Raw genomic sequence first — 21,790 nt, forward strand, 5'->3', positions numbered from 1 at the left:
TGGTCACCAACAAATAGATAAATAACCCTCCGAAATTTCACAATGAATAAATCATAACACATACTATCATCTGGCTAGCTTTGGCCACAACTTCACAGTCCACAAACCACGAAACAATCTGCTCCTGAGAACTCCTAGTCTCCAAATCCATAGAACACACTAATCACCATATCTAATCCCAACTCCACCGCCTGAATGTCTAAAACATCAATTAAATGTTACAAACAACCATGGATTCGGGTAATTTTATCAATATTGAGTTAAGAACACTTATCCCGTTATTTTTCTTAAAATTCTCTCGAAAATCGCCTCTTTCCGAGCTCCAATTTGTTAAAAATGGAAAATGAACAAATCCTCGATATTAAATATTTTTTGTCCAGCTGTTCTGCCTCATTTCGTATGCCAAACAATCCCGAAACTCTCTTTTGATGCCTCAAATGGATTTTTTGTAAAATTTCAGTCAAGTTAGGCTTTTGAATCACCCAATTTGGCCTTAAAATTTGAGATATATGATGTTTTGAAGATTTAAATGAAGTCTGAAAATTTAAGAGATAAAAATGGCATTTTCGTAATTATTTTAGACCAGAAAATCAGCAACGAAAGAATTTTCGTTTTAGCGCCCAAAACACATTCGGTACCTCTGGACACAAACCATATATGAGTTTCAATCATAAAATACGCTACGAACCTGCTCGCACACTCAAAATACCGAAAAAAGGTCATCTTGACCCTATATTGACCATGGTCAAACTCCAAATCCTTAACTTAACTAGTTTCTCAACCAATGATAAAAAACACACTCGAGCCCCTTGGGACCCCATTCAATCATACCAACAAGTCTTAAAATACGATATGAACTTAGTCGAAACCTCAAATCACATCAAACAATGCTAAAATCACGAATCATACCCCAATTCAAGCTTAACGAAACTAAGAAATTGCAACTTCTACATTCGATGCCGAAACCTATCAAATGAAGTTCGATTGACCTCAAATTTTGCACACAAGTCATAAATGACATAACAAACCTATAAAAAATTTCAGAACTGGATTCCGACCCCGATATCAAAAGTCAACTCCCTGGTCAAACTTCCAAACTTAAATTTCTATTTTAGCCATTTCAAGCCTAATTTAACTACGGACTTTCAAATAATTTTCCGAACACACTCCTAAGTCCAAAATTATCATAAAGAGCAATTGGAATCATCAAAACTCCGTTCCGAGGTCAGATTCAAAAAAGTCAAACTGGTCAATTCTTCCAATTTAAAGCTTCATAGTTGAAAATCGTTCTTCCAAATCAATTCTGAATAACCTGAAAACCAAAACCATGATTCACACAAGTTATAATACATCATACAGAGCTACTCATGCCCCTCAAACTACCGAACGAAGTGCAAATACTCAAAATGACCGGTCGGATCGTTACAACTTTACTCTAAATTCTCTTTATTACACATTCATCTCTTCCTCTTCTTTTCCCCATGTCTTCAGTTTCTTCCTAATAATTATAACGTTTGAAGGTAGTAAGAACTCAGCAAAATGCTAGAGGCTTTAGACACAAGATTCTGGCAGCTTCCCAACAAGCTTAGTGAAAACTCATTATGTTCCATCAAGTAATTCTAAATTTCATATTTTCGCCACCTTTTATTGGGTAATCTTTAATTAACAAATTGTTTTACATGCATCAAATTGGTATTGCCAATACGGGAAATCCGGCAACTGCAAATATTATTATACCAAACAAAACTTTCAAACTGTGAATGCTCTAGGAATAGTTCCAGGTATCTTTCTTGAAAAACTCATATATATATGATACTTATATTCAATTTTTTACCGTGAATAAATTTAGAACATTATTTAGTATCATGCTAACTAAATAGTTTTTGGATGTAAGTAATACAAATTTAATCAGTTGCTCCCTATCACGACCCAAAATTCTAACCTGTCGTGATGGCGCCTATCTCAGTACTAGGCAAGCCGACAACATCAATAATTCACGATTTCCTTTCAATTTAAAAATGTAACGTTTAATACAATACCAAAATCTTAGCAAAAATCCGAAACAACACTCCCAAAACCTGGTGTCACTGAGTACATGAGCATATAATATGAATACAAATCTGGAAAAGTACAGTCTACAATAGTCTACGACCAAAAATACAGTAATACAGAGATAGGGAAGGAGAGACAAGGTCTGCGAAAACGGCAGCTACCTCTGAATCTCCGAAAAATCAACACCTTCTATGTCCGGAAATACCTGGATCTGCACACGAAATGCAGGGTGTAGTATGAGTATAACCAACTCAGCAAGTAACAATAATAACTAAGGCAATGAAGATAATGACGAGCTACACATTCATAGTTCACTTTCAGTAGTTCCAGTAAAGAATAGACATGCTTTCAAATCCTGCAGTTTAAGTCAATCAATTTTATATAGTTCAATTTCAAGTAATCTGGATATAAATTCTTTCAGAGATTTCACAACAATGACAGATAGCAACCAAGTGCAACAACAAATGCAAGGCAAGTACAGCCTCTCAGGCAGCAGTCACTCAGCTCATCACAACAGCTCAACCACTCGGCTCTCAGCCCTCAGCACTAACACTCAAAGGGTACCCGCGCTCACTGGGAGTGTGTACAGACTCCGGAGGGGCTCCTATAGCCCAAGCGCCATAATCTGCACGGACAACTCACGTGCTGCACGGACAACTCACGTGCTATAATATCCTGCACGGACAACTTACGTGCCATAATATCCTTACATCACCAACAGGCCCTCGGCCTTACTCAGTCCTCAACCTCTCAAGTCTCTCGGGCTCTCAGAAATCACAAAGATCAGCCCAAACAAGAATAACATAGTATATCAACAAATATCAAGAAAGACTGAGGTATAATACGCAAGAAAAATCGTGACTGAGTACAACACAACAATTAACAATTAATTCAATAGGTATGCGACCTTTGTGGGTCCCAACATTACTATCACATAGCCTAAGCATGATTTTTAACATGATTTACAGTCAAATTGTTTCAACACAAAGAGAGCTTATAGGTAACAACAGGTTATTCAACTTTACAGTTTTACGGGATGGACCAAGTCACAATCCCTTCGGTGCATGCCCACACACCCGTCATCTAGCATGTGCGTTACCTCCAAAATAATCACATGACATAAAATTCAGGGTTTCATACCCTCAGGACCAGATTTATAACCGTTACTTACTTCAAATCGTGCAATTCCTTATTCCGCTATGCCCTTTCCACGAGAATTGGTCTCCAAAAGCCTCGTATCTAGCCACAATTAATTTGATTAAGTCAGTACTAATTATTGTAATTAATTCTATAAGGAAATACTAATTTTCCCAATAAAATCCGAAATTAACTCAAAAATTGCCCGTAGGGCCCACATCTCGGAACCCGACAAAAGTTATAGAATATGAATGCTCATCTAACCACGAGTCCAACCATATAAATTTTACCAAAATCCGACATCAACTTGACCCTCAAATCTTCAATTAAAGTGTATGAAGATTTCTACCATTTTCAACCCAATCCTTACCCATTTGAACTTAACAATCTTTCCACAACCTTATTGGTATGTATACATGATACTCTACACCCAAGAATCATACTATTAATCACCCATCTTTACTCCAAACCCGAAATTGAAGAATTAGAGAAAGAAATTCTTACCTCTTTGAAGCCCTAGGAAGATTCTTGTGAAATATTCAAACCTTGAATAAGAATTGATGGATAAATCACTAAGTCTTCACTCTCTCTCTCTAAAATGCTCTCACCTCTCTCTAAAACATCAGATTTTGGCTAAAAAATGAGCTTCAAGGGCTATAAATCGAAGTTGGGTCAGGTCAAAAATTAGAAAGAAAAGAAGCTCCGACGCAGTTATGCGGTCGCATTTGCTATCGCATAACAGGTATGCGGTCCGCATACCGGCAGCATAATTTGGCCTCCAAAGCTAGGCGTTACTGACCTGTTCTGCGGTCATTATGCAGTCTGCATACTTGTTCTGCGATCGCGTAATGCACTGCAAAATAGGTCTGCGGTCGCATAGTGCACTGCAGATTTTTCTCAAATCTTGCCCCTCTACTGATCCACTTTGCGACCATTATGCGGTCCGCGGAGTGATTCTGCGACCGCATAGTGGTCGCAGAAATGACAAATTTTTGACAAATTTTTCCTTTACACTTCGGTGCATTGTTAACCCATAAAGTCCAAGCCGCGGCGAGCAAGCTCGCCGCGAGAAATTTCTATAATTTTTGTACTAATTGATCTACCTCGGCACCACCAAACCTTAATTTTCTTAGCAAAATTTCTCTAGGGTCGTTACACCTAAGTTAACATCCGGTCAACTTTTTAAACTTAAATTCTAAACCTTGGAGCTAAGCGCTCCGAATCATTTCAAAACCTCACTGAACCCAAACCAATTACCCCGGCAAGTCAAATAACAACTGTAATTCACAATTTGAGCAGTAAATGGGGGAACGGGATTGCAATAGTCAAAACGATCGGCCGGGTCGTTACATTCTCCCCCTCTTAAACAAACGTTCATTCTTGAACGGGTTTAGAATCATACCTAGAGTCTCAAATAGGTGTGGATATATGCTCTGCATCTCCTGCTCAATCTCCCAAGTAGCTTCTCCGACTGGCTGCCCTCTCCACTGCACCTTCACCGATGCTATGTTCTTTGATCTCAACTTTCGAACCTACCGGTCTAAAATGGCCACTGGCTCCACATCATAAGTCAAATTACCGTCCAACTGCACTGTACTGAAATTCAAAATATGAGACGGATCCCCGACATACTTTCGGAGCATAGATACATAGAATACTGGATGAACACCTGATAGACTGGGTGGCAAGGCAAGTTCATAAGCCACTTCTCCAATTTTCTTAAGTATCTCAAAAGGCCCAATATACCGAGGGCTCAACTTGTCCTTCTTTCCGAACCTCATCACACCCTTCATTGGTGAAATTTTGAGTAGAACCTTCTCCCCAACCATGCAAGCAACATCACGGACCTTCCTGTCGGCATAACTCTTCTGTCTAGACTGCGCCGTGCGAAGCTGCTCCTGAATAACTTTAACCTTCTCCAAAGCATCCTGAACCAAGTCAGTACCCAACAGCCTAGCCTCACCCGGCTCAAACCAACCAACCGGAGATCGACACCGTCTCTCATATAATGCCTCATACGGAGCCATATGTATACTCGACTGGTAGCTGTTATTATAAGCAAACTCCGCAAGTGGCAGAAACGTATCCCAAGAACCCCCAAAATCAATGACACAAGCATGTAGCATATCCTCCAATATCTGAATAGTGCGCTCGGACTGTCCGTTGGTCTGAAGGTGAAATGTTGTACTTAACTGAACCTGTGTGCCTAATTCTCACTACACTGCCCTCCAAAATTGTGAGGTAAACTGCGTACCCCGATCTAAAATAATGGACACCGGTACGCCGTGTAGGCGAATAATCTCGCGAATATAAATCCCAGCCAACCGCTCTGAAGAATAATTAGTACCAACTGGAATAAAATGCGCAGATTTGGTTAGCCGATCTACAATCACCCAAACAGCATCAAACTCTTTCAAGGTCCGTGGGAGCACAACTACGAAGTCCATGATAATACGCTTCCATTTCTACTCCGGAATTTCAAGTTTCTTTAGAAATTCGCCCGGTCTATGATGCTCGTACTTTACCTGTTGACAATTCAAACACCGAGATACAAACCCAACTATATCTTTCTTCATACGCCTCCACCAATAGTGCTGTCTCAAATCCTGATACATCTTCGCGGCGCCTGGATGAATAGAGTACCGCGAACTGTGAGCTTCCTGGAGAATCAGCTCACGCAAATCATCTACATTAGGCACATATAGCCTGTCCTGCATCTGTAATACACCATCATCTTCAATAGTGACTTTCTTGGCAACACCGTGCTGAACCGTGTCCTTAAGGACAAGCAGATGTGGATCATTATACTGGCACTCACTGATGCGATCATATAAATAAGACTGAGAAACTACACAAGCCAAAACTCGATTCGGCTCGAAAACATCCAATCTAACAAACTGATTAGCCAAGGCCTGAACATCCAAAGCTAAAGGCCTCTATGCTACCGGTAAGTGTGCTAAGCTGCCCAAACTCTCCGCCTTACGACTTAAGGCATCAGCCACCACATTGGCCTTTCCGGGGTTGTAGAGAATGGTAATGTCATAATCCTTAAGCAACTCTAACCATCTTCACTGCCGCAAATTAAGATCCTTCTATTTATACAAATGTTGTAGACTCCGATGATCTGTATATACCTCACACTGGACACCGTACAAGTAATGCCGTCAAATTTTCAAGGCATGAACAATAGTTGCTAACTCAAGATCGTGGACTGGATAATTCTTCTCATGTATACTTCGGTTCATTGTTCAACCCAAAAAGTCCGAGCCGCGGCGAGCTAATTTCTATAATCTTTGTACTAATTGATCTACCTCGGCACCACCAAATCTTAATTTTCTTAGCAAAATTTCTCTGGGGTCGTTACACCTAAGTTAACATCCGGTCAACCTTTTCAACTTAAATTCTAAACCTTGGAGCTAAGCGCTCCGAATCATTTCAAAACCTCATCGAACCCAAACCAATTACCCCGGCAAGTCCAATAACAACTGTAATTCATAATTTGAGCAGTAAATGAAAAAACGGGATTGCAATAGTCAAAACGACCGGCCGGGTCGTTACACTCCCCCCACCAACTTATTTTGTCATTCCTTTGGAATCTTCTTTTTCTTGTAGGTTCTTTATCTGTTTGTAATTGTAGGCCCAGAACAATATTACCTTGGATGTAACTCCATTTATCATAATTTTTTATTTTTGGTAATTGATTGATGTTTTATTTTGCCTGACAATAAATGTTCCCAAAGTGTTTGTTCTATTTTATTTCTCTTATATGGTGGATGTCATTTTATTTTTCATGTTTTTGCTTTTTGGTAATTCATTGATGTGTTGTTTATGACAGGTAATTATGATTTTCAATTGATGTTGTTCTTTATTGTTTCATTCTTTTTTGGGATCTAGAAGTGTAACTTCCTATTTGATTTCTAATGGTATGAATTTTCTTGAAGTGAGCACGTTTTCATTGTATTATAATCGTTTATATTAATTATCATCTATTTCTTTTTTTTTTTTTTGAAATTATTAATACTTCTCATTTCCTCTATTTTGGAATATATATAACTGTATTATAATTGTAGTCAAATGGTTTTGTGGGTCATTACAAATTTATTTTTTACACATAAAATATTTATCTTTTACAAATAAGAGATCTAAAAATAATAATTTCTTAATTTCAACCGAAAAAAGCCACGATGGCCCATTTCATCTATGTTATTAAAGAGTGTAAGCAGAAACTTAGCTTGAATCATGTGGTGGAGATGGAACTAAGAGGTAAAGGTGCCGTTGTGTTCTTTTGGTTAAATTGGAAGTGACTGAAAAGTGATGGAGAAAAATTCTTGGATTTACTAGTACTAATTAGTTGCTTCTGGGAAGATTGTGAAGGAAATATATTATAAGCAGGCAATGTACGTATTATGTTCTTTTCCCCCAATTTTTAGTTTCATTGCTTTTCGTTTTATTTTCTTTTATTTGAATAGAAAACAAGTTCATCAAACAAAAGTTTTAATATCTAACAAAATTTAAAAACATCAAGTCCTTAGATCATGTATTATGAAATATATAAGACTAAGAGAATCCTGTATTAACCTCTCTCCACAAAAAATATATGATTTTTTTCCTTAAAAGTTCTTTTTTCATTTTAAAGAATATTTGATAATAAAAAATGTAGTTTTCTAAGCTCTAATTATACAAAAACATTTATCTTGTGATTTGTTTTCATCAATATACAAAATTAGTTTTTTTAGTCATACAGTTGAAAAATTCTATCTTTAATTCTTAATAAATTTATAAATAAAATCCTTTTCTAACAATCGCGCGAAGCGCGACAAATTCACTAGTTAATTAATAACACGAGAAAAGGATAGCTGCAGGGATACTATTTCAGTAAGTCAGCTCATGATCGGTCCTAGACTATATATGAAGACGCTAAGCTATATCCAATACGTTTCATGAACATACAATTAGTCACTATTCTATCTTCTATCTTGTGGAATCATTTACTTGGTTTATATTTTATGTGATCGCCCACGTAATATATATAGTAATTAACATATATAGCTAACTGTCACCTTAAAAGCATTTGCAGTTGATTTAAATCTGAAAATTATATAACGCATGCAGTTTTGTAAATATGTAACGACCCGGTCAGTCGTTTAAAAGTTGTAGTCTCATTCCCCTATTTACTGCTCATTTTGTGCTTTATAATTGTTATGTGACTTGCCGGAGTAGTCGGTTCAGGTCCGACAAGGATTTTAGAATGAATTAGAACACTTAGTTCCAAAGTTTTAAAGCTTAAGTTCAAATAGTGACTGGATGTCGACTTATATGCAAACGATCCCGGAATAGAATTTTGATGATTCCAACAGTTCCGTATGATGATTTTGGACTTAGGGGCGTATTCAGAATTTTATTTGGAAGTCCGTAGTTAAATTAGGCTTGAAATGGCTAAAATAGAAAGTTTGATCGGGGAGTTGACTTTTTGATATCGGAGTCGGAATCCAGTTCTGAAAATTTTCATAGCTCCGTTATGTTATTTATGACTTGTGTGCAAAATTTGAGGTCAATCGGACTTGATTTGATAGGTTTCGACATCGAATGTAGAAGTTGAATTCTTAAGTTACTTAAGCTTGAATTGGGGTATGATTCGTGATTTTAGCATTGTTTTATATAATTTGAGGTTTCAAATAAGTTCGTATGATATTTAGGACTTGTTGGTGTATTTGGTTGAAGTCCCGAGGGCCTCGGGTGAGTTTCGGATGGTTAACGGATCAAAAGTTGGACTAAAACAGCTGCTGCAATTTTCTTCTCCTGGAAATTCGGGGGGGGGGGGGGGGAATCGAGCGCAGGATCGAAGGCCAGGGTCGAGGGCCAGGATCGAGGCCATGATCGAATCCAGGATCGAGGACCAGGATCGAGGCTCAGGATCGAGGCCCAGGATCGAAGGCAACCTAGACAGATCTGTAAATTATAAAGCAGGGGATTTCGTCCGATTTGTCATATTTGATAAATTGGAGCTTGAGAAGAGGCGATTTTTGATAGATTTTCAAGGAAAAACATTGGGGTAAGTGATTCTAACTCGAATTTGGTCAATATACACGAATATATTATTGTTTTTACCATTTAATTAGTGTTTTGAGATTGAAATTTGGAAAATTTTTAGAATCTCATAGAAACGAATTTTTGAGATTTCGGTATCGATTCAGAGTCGAATTTGAGTGAAACTGGTTTGGTTGGACTTGTAATTGAATGGGTTGTCGGATTTTGTGAGTTTCGCCGGATTCCGAGACGTGGTCCCCATGGGCGATTTTTGAGTTAATTTCGGATTTTTATTGAAAAATATAGTATTTTCTGTGAAATCGATTCCCATAATTTTTGTTGACTCTATCGAATTATTTTGGCTAGATTCGAGCCATTCAGAGTTGGATAATCGAGGAAAAGGCCTACTAGTGGATTAAATTGGAGCAAGTCGAAGTAAGTGACTTGTTTAACTTTGTGTGGGTGAAATTTCCTCTAGGATTGGTATTGACGTGATAAATTATAATGTGTTGAAAGTCTTGTACACAAGGTGAAGAGTGTGTACAAGGGCTAAATATGGAAGATTATGTCTTTAAATTGTGTAGATCACTGTTTCATATTAATAAAATAATTTTACCTTGTTATATTCTTCATCATTGATTAAATTTTTATATTTTAATTTTTTTTGACTTTTTTCTACTAATTGTTTTACCTGTTTAGTTGAAACTTGGTTTCTTTTATTCTGTGCATTATTTGAAGGTTGGTTTTCTTTAATTTAAATATTATTAATATGAAGTATTTGTCATTTTAAATTCGGTACTGAAGCAACATATTAAAAATTTTGAAATATTATTTTTGTTGAGTTATTTATTCCCGAATATTTTTGTGAAATTTCTGTACTCATTGTGATTGAGCCGTGAGCTCCCTGTTGTGGAAAATATATTTGATATTATTTATTTTGGCAAATTAAATTATTTGAGCACTTGAGGTGCAGATTATGATATTGATACGCATGCGGTAATATAAGGTATGGGTGTTGAAACGCATGCGGTGAGATAAGGGTGGCTTGATACGCGTGGCTAGTAGGGGAACTACTAGAAGTCATGCGGTGTGATAAGGATGGCTAAAACGCGGGATGCTATTTCGAAAAAAATATTTTTCTTTAAAATTAAATGTGCAGGCTCCCGCGGTGATATAAGAAAATGAGATATTGTGAATTTATTTATGATTTGGGACTACGAGGCAGTACCTCGGGAGTGCCTTGTTGATATTTCTTTATGACTGCATTTGCCTTTGATTAAATGTCGTGATTTTCTTAAAGTTGTAAATTTCTGTTTTTCCTGCCGCAAGGTATTACTTGCCCTTATTCTGTGAAATTTGATGGTGATATACTACTTACTTGATTCATTTTCATTATCATTTATTGTTATTATTTTGTTAAATACGTCACCATGTCTTTTATTATTCCAGTAGGGCCTGACCTGACCTCGTTACTACTCTACCGAGGTTAGGCTTGGCACTTACTGGGTACCGCTGTGGTGTACTCATATGACATTTCTGCACAGCTTTTTGTGCAGATCCAGGTACTTCTTACCAGCCCAGATATCAGTGAGCCACCGGTGTACGGAGACTTCGAAGTATATCTTCCCGCGTCCGCAGACTCCGGAGTCCCCTTCTATCTTATTATGTTGTCTTCCTTATTTGCTTTAGACTCTAATGTGTAGAGACATAGAGAATAAATTCTTAGAAGGTTGTGATTTATTCCGACCGGATTTTGGGAGTTGAAATTATTAAATTGCAGTTTTTATTTATTCGACTGTTAAGGATTAAATTTTAGTTTTGTATTCAGTTATATTCCGCATTAATAAGCTTACCTGGTCTTAGAGATTAGGTGCCATCACAACATCCTACGGAGAGAATTTGGGGTCGTGACAAGTTGGTATCAAAGCTCTAGGTTCATAGGTGATATGAGTCACAAGCAGGTTTAGTAGAGTCTCGCGGATCGGTACGGAGAATCTCTACTTATCTTCGGGAGGCTATGGAACTGTTAGGAAATATTCACTTCTTTGATTCCTTATCGTGCGCATTTGTTGACTTCGAAATTTTAAACCATTGTCTTTCTATTCTCTCACAGATGGTGAGGACACGCACAACTGGATCCGATGATCAGACACCCATGCCCCCTGTTAGAGCCGCAAGAGGTCGGGGTCGGGGTCGGGGTCGGGGTCGGGGTAGGGGCCGTGCCAGAGGTCGAGGAAGACCACGCGGTGCAGCCAGAGCACCTGCACAAGCTGCTGCAGTAGAGCCACCAGTAGCTCCAGTTGGAGAACAGGCACCTGAGATGCCTGTTACTACCCCTGCACTTCAGGAGACTCTTGCCTAGTTTTTAAGTATGTTTGGAACTCTAGCTCAGGCAGGGCTAATTCCACTTACTCCTACCACATCTCAGGACGGGGGAGGAGCACAGGCTCCTGCTGCCCGCACACCAGAGCCACGGGCCCAAGTTGACCATGCCCCAGAGGTTATACCAGTACAGTCAGTTGTTCCAGTTTGGCCCGAGGTTAGGGCAGCAGTTTCAGAGGGGGAGCAACTCAGGCTCGAGAGGTACAAGAAGTACCACCCTCCCACATTCAGCGGTTTAGCTTCAGAGGATGCTTAGGATTTTCTTGAGGAATGTCACTGTATCCATCGTACTATGGGTATTGTGGATTCCAGTGGGGTTCCTTTCACGACATTCCAGCTTAGAGGAACGGCCTACCAGTGGTAGCGGGCATATGAGTTGGATAGTCCGGATGAGGTAGCTTCACTTGGACTCAATTTTATAATATGTTCTTGAGGGAATATATTCCTCAGAGTCTTAGAGATGCATGGCGCACAGAGTTTGAGCAGCTGCGCCAGGGTTCTATGATCGTGTTAGAGTATGCGGTCCGATTTAGTGATTTGGCTAGGCATGCACCAGCCTTAGTTGCTAATGTTCGAGAGCGGGTTCGCAGATTTATCGAGGGTCTCTACCCTAGTATCAGATTCAGTATGGCCTGAGAGTTAGAGATGGACATCACATACCGACAAGTGGTGTCAATTACTTAGAGATTGGAAGGTATGCAGACTCGGGAAAGAGAAGAGAGGGAAGCTAAGAGACCCCGAGATTCTGGCATATATAATAATTCTCGTGCCCCAGCTGCAGCCCGTCATGGTAGAGGTTATGTGAGCCGTCCTATTCATTCAGCACTTCCAGCATCCAACGGTATTCCGGCTACTCCCAAACCTCAGGTTCCATATTATGCACTGCCAGTGTCTACTGTACCTCCTGTACGGGGTGTTTTCAGCAGGCAGTCTAGTCGATCAGGCCCGAGCCAGTACCAATAGCCGCATCCTTCGAGGGCTTGCTTTGAGTGTGGTGACACTCGGCATATAGTGAGGGATTGCCCCAGATTTAGGAGGGGTGCACCTCCAAAGATTATTCAGGCCCCACCCATTCCACAGGGCCCTCAGGCTTCTCAGGCCATGATCAATGCACCGGTTGCTACTCCACCTGCACAACCAGCTAGAGGTGATGGTCGGGCAGGTAGAGGTCGTCCTAGAGGGGGAGGCCAGGCTAGATATTATGCCCTTCTTGCTAGGACAGAGGCTGTTGCATCCGATCTTGTTATCGCAAGTATTATTCCGGTCTGTCATAGAGATGCATCGGTCTTATTTGATCCAGGCTCAACTTATTCTTATGTGTCATCTTATTTTGCCCCGTATTTGGGCGTATCCCGTGATTCCTTGAGTTCTTCTATTTTTGTATCTACACCCGTGGGTGAATCTATTATTGTGGACCGCGTGTATCGGTCGTGTTTAATTGTTATCAGTGGTTTTGAGACCAGAACTGATTTATTATTGCTCAACATGGTGGATTTCGATATTATTTTGGGCATGGACTGGTTGTCACCCTATCACGCCATTCTTGATTATTATGCCAAGACGGTGACGTTGGCTATGCCAGGTCTACCGCGGCTAGAGTGGAGAGGTACCTCGAATTATGTTCCTAGCAGGGTTGTTTCATTTCTTAAGGTTCAACGGATGGTTGAGAAGGGGTGTGATGCGTATCTGTCCTATGTGAGAGATGTTAGTGTTGATACTCTTACTATGGAGTCATTTTCTATAGTAAGGGATTTTTCTGATGTATTTCCGGCGGATCTTCTAGGTATGCCACCCGATAGGGATATTGACTTTGGCATTGATTTGTTACCGAGCACTCAGCCCTTTTCTATTACACAATATCGTATGGCCCAAGCAGAGTTGAAAGAATTAAAAGAATAGTTATAGTAGTTACTTGGTAAGGGCTTCATTTGGCCCAGTGTATCGCCTTGGGGTGCTCCTATCTTATTTGCGAAGAAGAAGGATGGTTCTATGCGAATGTGTATTGATTACCGCCAGCTGAATAAGGTTACAGTGAAGAACAGGTATCCATTGCCACGTATTGATGACCTATTTGATCAGCTTCAAGGTACCAGAGTGTTCTCTAAGATCGACTTGCATTCAGGCTATCATCAGTTGAAGATTTGGGAGCCAGATATCCCAAAAACTGCTTTCTGGACTCGGTACGGTCATTACGAGTTCCATGTAATGTTTTTTGGGCTGACCAACGCCCCAACAACATTTATGCACTTAATGAATAGTGTATTTCAGCCCTATCTTGATTCTTTTGTCATTGTGTTTATTGACGACATTCTAGTGTATTCCAAGAGTCGGGAAGATCATGAACAACACCTGAGGACTGTGCTTCAGACTTTGAGAGAAAAGAAGTTATATGTAAAATTTTCAAAGTGTGAATTCTGGCTTGATTCAGTGGGATATTTGGGTCATATAGTTTCGTGCAAAGGGATCAAGGTAGATCTGAAGAAGATTGAAGCAGTGAAGATGGTGCGGTGTTGATGCAGGACGGTAGGGTGATTGCCTACGCGTCCAGACAGCTGAAGCTGCATGAGAAAAATCATCATGTCCACGACCTTGAGTTAGCAGCTATTGTTCATGCCTTGAAGATTTGGCGACAAATTTTGTACGGTGTCCATTGTGAGGTCTACACCGATCACCAGAGTCGACAACATCTTTTTAAACAGAAGGATTTTAATTTGTGGTAGCAGAGATGGTTGGAGTTGCTTAAGGATTATGATATCACCATTCTCTATCATCCTGGGAAGGCCAATGTAGTGGCCGATGCCTTGAGTCGTAAGGCGGAGAGTTTGGGCAGCTTAACATATTTACCGGTAGCAGAGAGGCCTTTAGCCTTGGATGTTCAGGCCTTGGCCAACCAGTTTGTTAGATTGGATGTTTCCGAGCCGAGCCGAGTTTTGGCTTATGTGGTTTCTCAGTCTTCTCTTTATGATCATATCAGAGAGCGTCAGTATGATGACTCCCATCTACTTGTCCTTAAGGACACAGTTCAGCACGATGATGCCAAGGAATTCACTATTGGAGATGACGGTGTATTACGGATGCCGGGCAGGCAATGTGTGCCTAATGAAGATGGTTTACATAAGTTGATTCTCCAAGAGGCTCACAGTTCGCGGTACTCCATTCATCCGGGTGCTGCGAAGATGTATCAGGACTTGAGGCAACATTACTGGAGGAAGAGAATGACGAAAGACATAGTGGAGTATGCAACTCGGTGTCTAAATTGTCAGCATGTAAAATATGAGCATCAATGGCCAGGTGGATTGCTTCAGAAGTTAGAAATTCCGGAATGGAAATGGGAGCGGATCACTATGGATTTCGTTGTTGGGCTTCCACAGACTCAGCGAAAGTTTGATATAGTTTGGGTGATTGTGGATAGACTGACCAAGTCAGCTCATTTCATTCCTGTGATGACTACCTATTCTTCCGAGCAGTTGGCTCGAATCTAGATTCGCGAGATTGTCAGACTTCATGGCGTACCGGTATCTATCATCTCTGACCGGGGTACACAGTTTACATCACGGTTCTGGAGGGCAGTACAGCATGAGTTGGGTACGCGGGTAGAGTTGAGTATAGCATTTCACCCTCAGACGGACGGGCAGTCCGAACGCACTATTCAGATACTGGAGGATATGCTTCATGCGTGTGTGATAGATTTTGGGGGTGCTTGGGATCAGTTCTTGCCACTTGTGGAGTTTTCTTACAACAATAGCTACCAGCCGAGCATTTAGATGGCTCCGTATGAGGCCTTGTATGGTAGACGGTGTCGGTCTCCAGTGAGTTAGTTCGAACTAGGCGAGGCTAGGCTATTGGGCACAAACTTGGTTAAGGATGCCTTGGAAAAGGTTAAATTGATTCAGGATCGACTTCGTACCACCCAATCTAGAAAAAAGAGTTGTGCGGATCGGAAGGTTCGCGATGTTGCATTCATAGATGGTGAGCAGGTCTTGCTCCGGGTTTCGCCTACGATGGGTGTTATGAGGTTTGGGAAGAAGGGCAAGTTGAGCCCTAGGTATATTGGACCTTTTGAGATTCTTGAAAGAGTTGGAGAGGTGGCTTACAGACTTGCACTACCACCTAGTCTGTTTACAGTTCATCCGATATTCCATGTTTCTATGCTTAAGAAGTATCCCGACGATCCGTCTCATGTGTTAAACTTCAGTTCAATTCAGTTGGATAAGGATCTATCTTATGTTGAGGAACCAGTGGTTGTTTTGGACAGGCACCTTCGAAAGCTGAGCTCAAAGAACATTGCTTCCGTGAAGGTTCAGTGGAGGGGTCATCCGGTCGAGGAGGCGACTTGGGAGACCGAGCAGGATATGCGCAGCCGTTAAGCTCATCTTTTCACCACTTCAGGTATGTCTCTATGCTCGTTCGAGGACGAACGATTATTTTAAGAGGGGGAGGATGTAACGACCCGACTAGCCGTTTAAAAGTTATAGACCCATTACCCTATTTACTGCTCATTCTGTGCTTTATAACTGTTATGTGACTTGCTGGGGTAGTCGGTTTAGGTCCGGTGAGGATTTTAGAATGAATTGGAACACTTAGTTCCAAAGTTTTAAAGCTTAAGTTCAAATAGTGACCAGATGTCACTTATATGCAAATAGTGACCAGATGTCAGTTCGAAATTTTATTTGGAAGTCCGTAGTTAAATTAGGCTTGAAATGGCTAAAATAGGAATTTAAGCCGGGAAGTTTGACCGGGGAGTTGACTTTTTGATATCGGGGTCGGAATCCAGTTCTGAAAATTTTTATAGCTCCGCAATGTCATTTATGACTTGTGTGCGGTCAATCAGACTTGATTTGATAGGTTTCGACATCGAATGTAGAAGTTAGAAATTCTTAAGTTACTTAAGCTTGAATTGGGGTATGATTCGTGATTTTAGCGTTGTTTTATGTGATTTGAGGTTTCAAATAAGTTCGTATGATGATTTAGGACTTGTTGGTGTATTTGGTTGAAGTCTCGAGGGTCTCGGATAAGTTTCGGATAGTTAACGGATCAAAAATTGGACTAAACCAGCTCCAGCAATTTTTTCGGGGGGGGGGGGGGGCGGAGGGAGGGACAGAAATTGAGCCCAGGATCGAAACCCAGAAATTGAGCCAAGGGTCGAGGGCCAGGATCGAGGCCATGATCGAAGCCAAGATCGAGGACCAGGATCGAGGCCTAGGATCGAGGCCCAGGATCAAAGGTAGCCTAGACAGATCTATAAATTATAAAGCAGGGGACTTCGTCCCATTTGCCATTTTTGACAAATTGGAGCTTGAGGAGAGACAATTTTTGATATATTTTCAAGGAAAAATATTGGGGTAAGTGATTCTAACTCGAATTTGGTCAATATACACGAATATATTATTGATTTCACCATTTTAATTAGTGTTTTGAGATTGAAATTTGGGAAAAATTTAAAAATCTCATAGAAACAAACTTTTGAGATTTCGGTGTCGATTCAGAGTCGGATTTGAGTGAAACTGGTATGGTTGGACTCGTAATTGAATTGGATATCGGATTTAGTGAGTTTCGCCGGATTCAGATACGTGGGCCCCACAGACGAATTTTGAGTTAATTTCGGATTTTTATTGAAAAATATAGTATTTTTTATTAAATTGATTCCCATAATTTTTGTTGACTCTATCGAATTATTTTGGCTAGATTCGAGCCATTCAAAATTGGATAATCGAGGAAAATGCCTATTAGTGGATTAAATTGGAGCAAGTCGAGGTAAGTGACTTGTTTAACCTTGTATGGGAGGAATTTCTCCTAGGATTGGTATTGACGTGATAAATTATAATGTGTTGAAAGTCTTGTACACGAGGTGACGAGTGTGTACACAGGCTAAATGTGGAAGATTATGTCTTTAAATTGTGTAGATTACTGTTGCATATTAATTAAATAATTTTACCTTGTTATATTCTTCATCATTGATTAAATTTTTATATTTTAAATTTTCTTGACCTTTTCCTGCTAATTATTTTACCTGTTTAGTTGGAACTTGATTTATTTTATTCTGTGCATTATTTGAAGATTGATTTTCTTTAATTTAAATATTATTAATATGAAGTATTTGCCATTTTAAATTCGGTATTGAAGCAACGTATTAAAAATTTTGAAATATTATTTTTGTTGAGTTATTTATTCCCGAATATTTTTGTGAGATTTCTGTACTCATTGTGATTGAGTCGTGAGCTCCATGTTATGAAAAATATATTTGATATTGTTTATTTTGGCAAATTAAAATATTTGAGCACTTGAGGTGGAGATTGTGATATTGATATGCATGCGGTGGTATAAGGTCTGGGTGTTAAAACGCATGCGGTGAGATAAGGGTGGCTTGATACGCGTGGCTAGTAGGGGAACTACTAGAAGTCATGCGATGTGATAAGGATGGCTAAAACGCGGGATGTTATTTCGAAAAAAATATTTTTCTTTATAATTAAATGTGAAGGCTCCCGCGGTGATATAATAAAATGAGATATTGTGAATTTATTTATAATTTGGGACTACGAGGTGGTACCTCGGGAGTGCCCTTATTAATATTTCTTTATGATTGCATTTGCCTTTGATTAAATGTCGTGATTTTCTTAAAGTTGTAAATTTCTCTTTTTCCTGCCGCAAGGTATTACTTGCCCATATTCTGTGAAATTTGATGGTGACATACTACTTACTTGATTCATTTTCATTGTCATTTATTGTTATTATATTGTTAAACATGTCACAATATTTTTTATTATTCTAGTAGGGCATGACCTGACCTCGTCACTACTCTACCGAGGTTAGGCCTAACACTTACTGGGTACCGCTGTGGTGTACTCATACTACGCTCCTACTCATCTTTTTGTGCAGATCCAGGTTCTTCTTACCAGCCCAGATATCAGTGAGCCACCGTTGTACGGAGACTTCGAGGTATATTTGTCACCGTCCGCAGACTACGGAGTCCCCTTCTATCTTATTATGTTGTCTTCCTTATTTGCTTTAGACTCTAATGTATAAAGACATAGAGAATAAATTCTTAGAAGCTTGTGACTTATTCCTACCGAGTTTTGGGAGTTGAAATTGTTAAATTGCAGTTTTTATTTATCCGACTGTTAAGGATTAAATTTTAGTTTTGTATTCAGTTATATTCCGCATTGATAGGTTTACCTGGTCTTAGAGACTAGGTGCCATCACGACATCCTACAAAGGAAATTTGGGATCGTGACAAAATAGGAGTTTACGCATTAATTCGCAGTTGAAGAAGAGAGGTGGTAGAAAATAAGGTACATAACTTGGAACTTTTAACTTTCATATATATATATATATATATATATATATATATATATATATCCGATGTATGTTAATTGAAGACTACATGCTAATGGAAGCGATATGTAGCTTCTACATACTATATATACCCGGTCGTAGAAGGGGAGAAATTGACAACCGCCAAAAGCTAACGTCATATACTTATAATCAAGACTAGAATATGCAAAAAGAACGAAAATGACACACCACCAAGCTAAGGATAAGTCTAGATCGACTTGAGCTAGTAATATATTAATGCAATAGATTCGATACTAACTAAGCGTACATATATTCTCCTCCCTTGATTGCCTTGCCAATTACACCTTTTTCCTTTTCTTCGTTTCATTCTTCTTAATTAGCTAGCTATCATTGGACCTAACATAACCTTAAAATGTAGCTCGTAAAGAAGGATTGACTAAGATCATATAAGGAGCCTAGAAAACCCTTGGATCTGGGACTCAACCCTCCCTCCCTTCATCACGCCCATGCCTGCAAACTGGAGCGTGGACAACATAATGAGGGCACAACATAATTCGTAACAATAAGTTGGGATGGGCCTAGTTCTGATATCATGATAAATGAACATTGGGTCTAATTCAACTCTGAAAGCTGGCTCACGAGGTTGGGACCAGAAAATCCACATCCAACCAATGTGAGACTCAACAATTGTTAGGATAACTATTAACCATGCAGTTTTGACATAGTATTTTGTTTTATTCTTTATGAAATAATTATTTATTTGGCTTATTCAATTCAATAAAGTACTATTTTAAATAGATCATTTGTTACATGTTTGTCCTTTAGTTATGTAGTAGACAATTTAGTGTATGGAGTCTTAGCTCATGCACAGAAGATAATTGTCGGTTCTCATAATTAATAAACTATGTTCACAATCGAAGATATTATTGGGCAAAATATCTTGATGATTATAGCGCAAGATTAAAGTATAATTTATCTTGATTATGAGAGTGATTTTACTCCGACTTCTTGTACTAGTATACTTAGTGTATATTGAACGGACCAAGTATGGAAAAGATATTTTTGTACTGAATATATATAAAATATTTTCTCTAATTCATTAAATGAGCTTATACTCCTAATCTTGATTTAATTATTATGATCAATGTGATTTGTTTATTGTTTTGATTTATCAAAAGGTACAACTCTATTCACAATTAGTGTATGCCTAATAGATTGGACAATAACGATTCGCATTTGTGAAATAATAATTAGTTGATAGAATCCATGACTCGGTTTTGAGTTTGATACCCCATTTATGTAAGCTTATAAGTTTTTATGTGAAAATCCGATCGGTGAATTTTGTATCCGTCACAATGAAATAGTTTAAGCGGAATTATAAAGGATTTAATTAGTTAATTAAATTAAATTGTCAGTGATTTAATTTAATTAACTGGTATTTTTGATCTTAACATGGGGAGTTAAAATAAGTGTTAGTGAATTTTTGAAATTCATATTGAGGAGTTCAATTACAGTTTTTAGTGGAATAAAGTGCAATTAATTATAGTAAGAATTAATTCATGCAAAATTTTGAATTAATGTTATAATTGGTAGCCTCTTATTTTTTCTGTGGTCCCTATTATACCTAGTAAAAATCTGGACTGACTTGGGTAAAAAGTGACTTGGGAGAAAAGTCATCCTTGAGAGTTGGAGTAGGATTCTACTTGCACAAGCAGAATCCTACACATTTTTGGAGCCCTCTTTTGGCTAAAAAATGAGTCTATATAAGAAAGAAGTTTTTCACCCAATAACTCACTTTTAGAGTTGTATTGTTCTTGCCCACTCAAAATAATTTCATCCAAGGTCTTACTAGGACCATAGCAGAAGACTGCAGCCCTATATTCTTGCTCTGAGGAGGACTTGTGCATCGTTTTCAAGAGGTTAGTGGTTCTAATCTCGTAATTGTATCATTGTCTAGTTTACATATTTGCGATGCCTGAATTGTATGCTTGCTTCCGTTGCGCATGCTCCAATGATTGGTATTAGACGTTGTCTTACATCTAATTAGATAATGTAATACAGCATGAATAGAGTAATATCAAAACGTGTGGTTAAATGATACATGTTTGGTATGATTATTCTATGAAAATAGTTGATTAACATACATAATACAATGCTGTTTTGTATGGTGTTATATTTTAATTAGTATTTTAATTCTAAAATTATGGATTAATATACATATGCATAAACAGTGGTGTTATATTTTAATTAGTATTTTAATTCTAAAATTATGGATTAATATACATATGCATAAACAGTGGTGTTATATTTCATGACAATCTATTTTTGTTGTGTTTTTGTCCATAATAACATTGTTGTTTTAATAAAAATGTGACTGTTTTGATTATTATTTTGAGTTCTAAAATCACGAATTAACATACATAAGTATATTATGTGATATGAACGCGCCAAAATAATCAAAAACCTAAAAACGCCTAAAAATTAGAATTTGCAAATAGGTCATGAATTTGAAATTCTGTCAAACTCCGATTGACCTCAAGAACCTAGATGAGTTTTTGGCCATTTTTCTATTTTCTGAAAAATATTTTAATAAAAAAAGAAAAAAATTTAAATTTGGTGATGGTAGGGTTCAATTTCCATTGTTTCCAATCATGTTTTACATTAATATAATGAATTTATATGTTGACATAGGTCTTCTTCCATATCGGATAAGTTCATTATAAATCATTACTATAGTGTTGCCTTTAGTTATTTGATTACTTGTCTTAACTCTCCAAGTGAGTTACATGTTGATTCAATGAAACTAGAGTTTATAAAAGCGATATTTACCTATCTTAAGTTAACAGTTTACTCTCCATATTAGTTGGTCCTGTTTTAATTTATGGGATAAATATTTTAC

Source organism: Nicotiana tomentosiformis, chromosome 3, assembly GCF_000390325.3.
Source record: "Nicotiana tomentosiformis chromosome 3, ASM39032v3, whole genome shotgun sequence".
Taxonomy (NCBI): domain Eukaryota; kingdom Viridiplantae; phylum Streptophyta; class Magnoliopsida; order Solanales; family Solanaceae; genus Nicotiana; species Nicotiana tomentosiformis.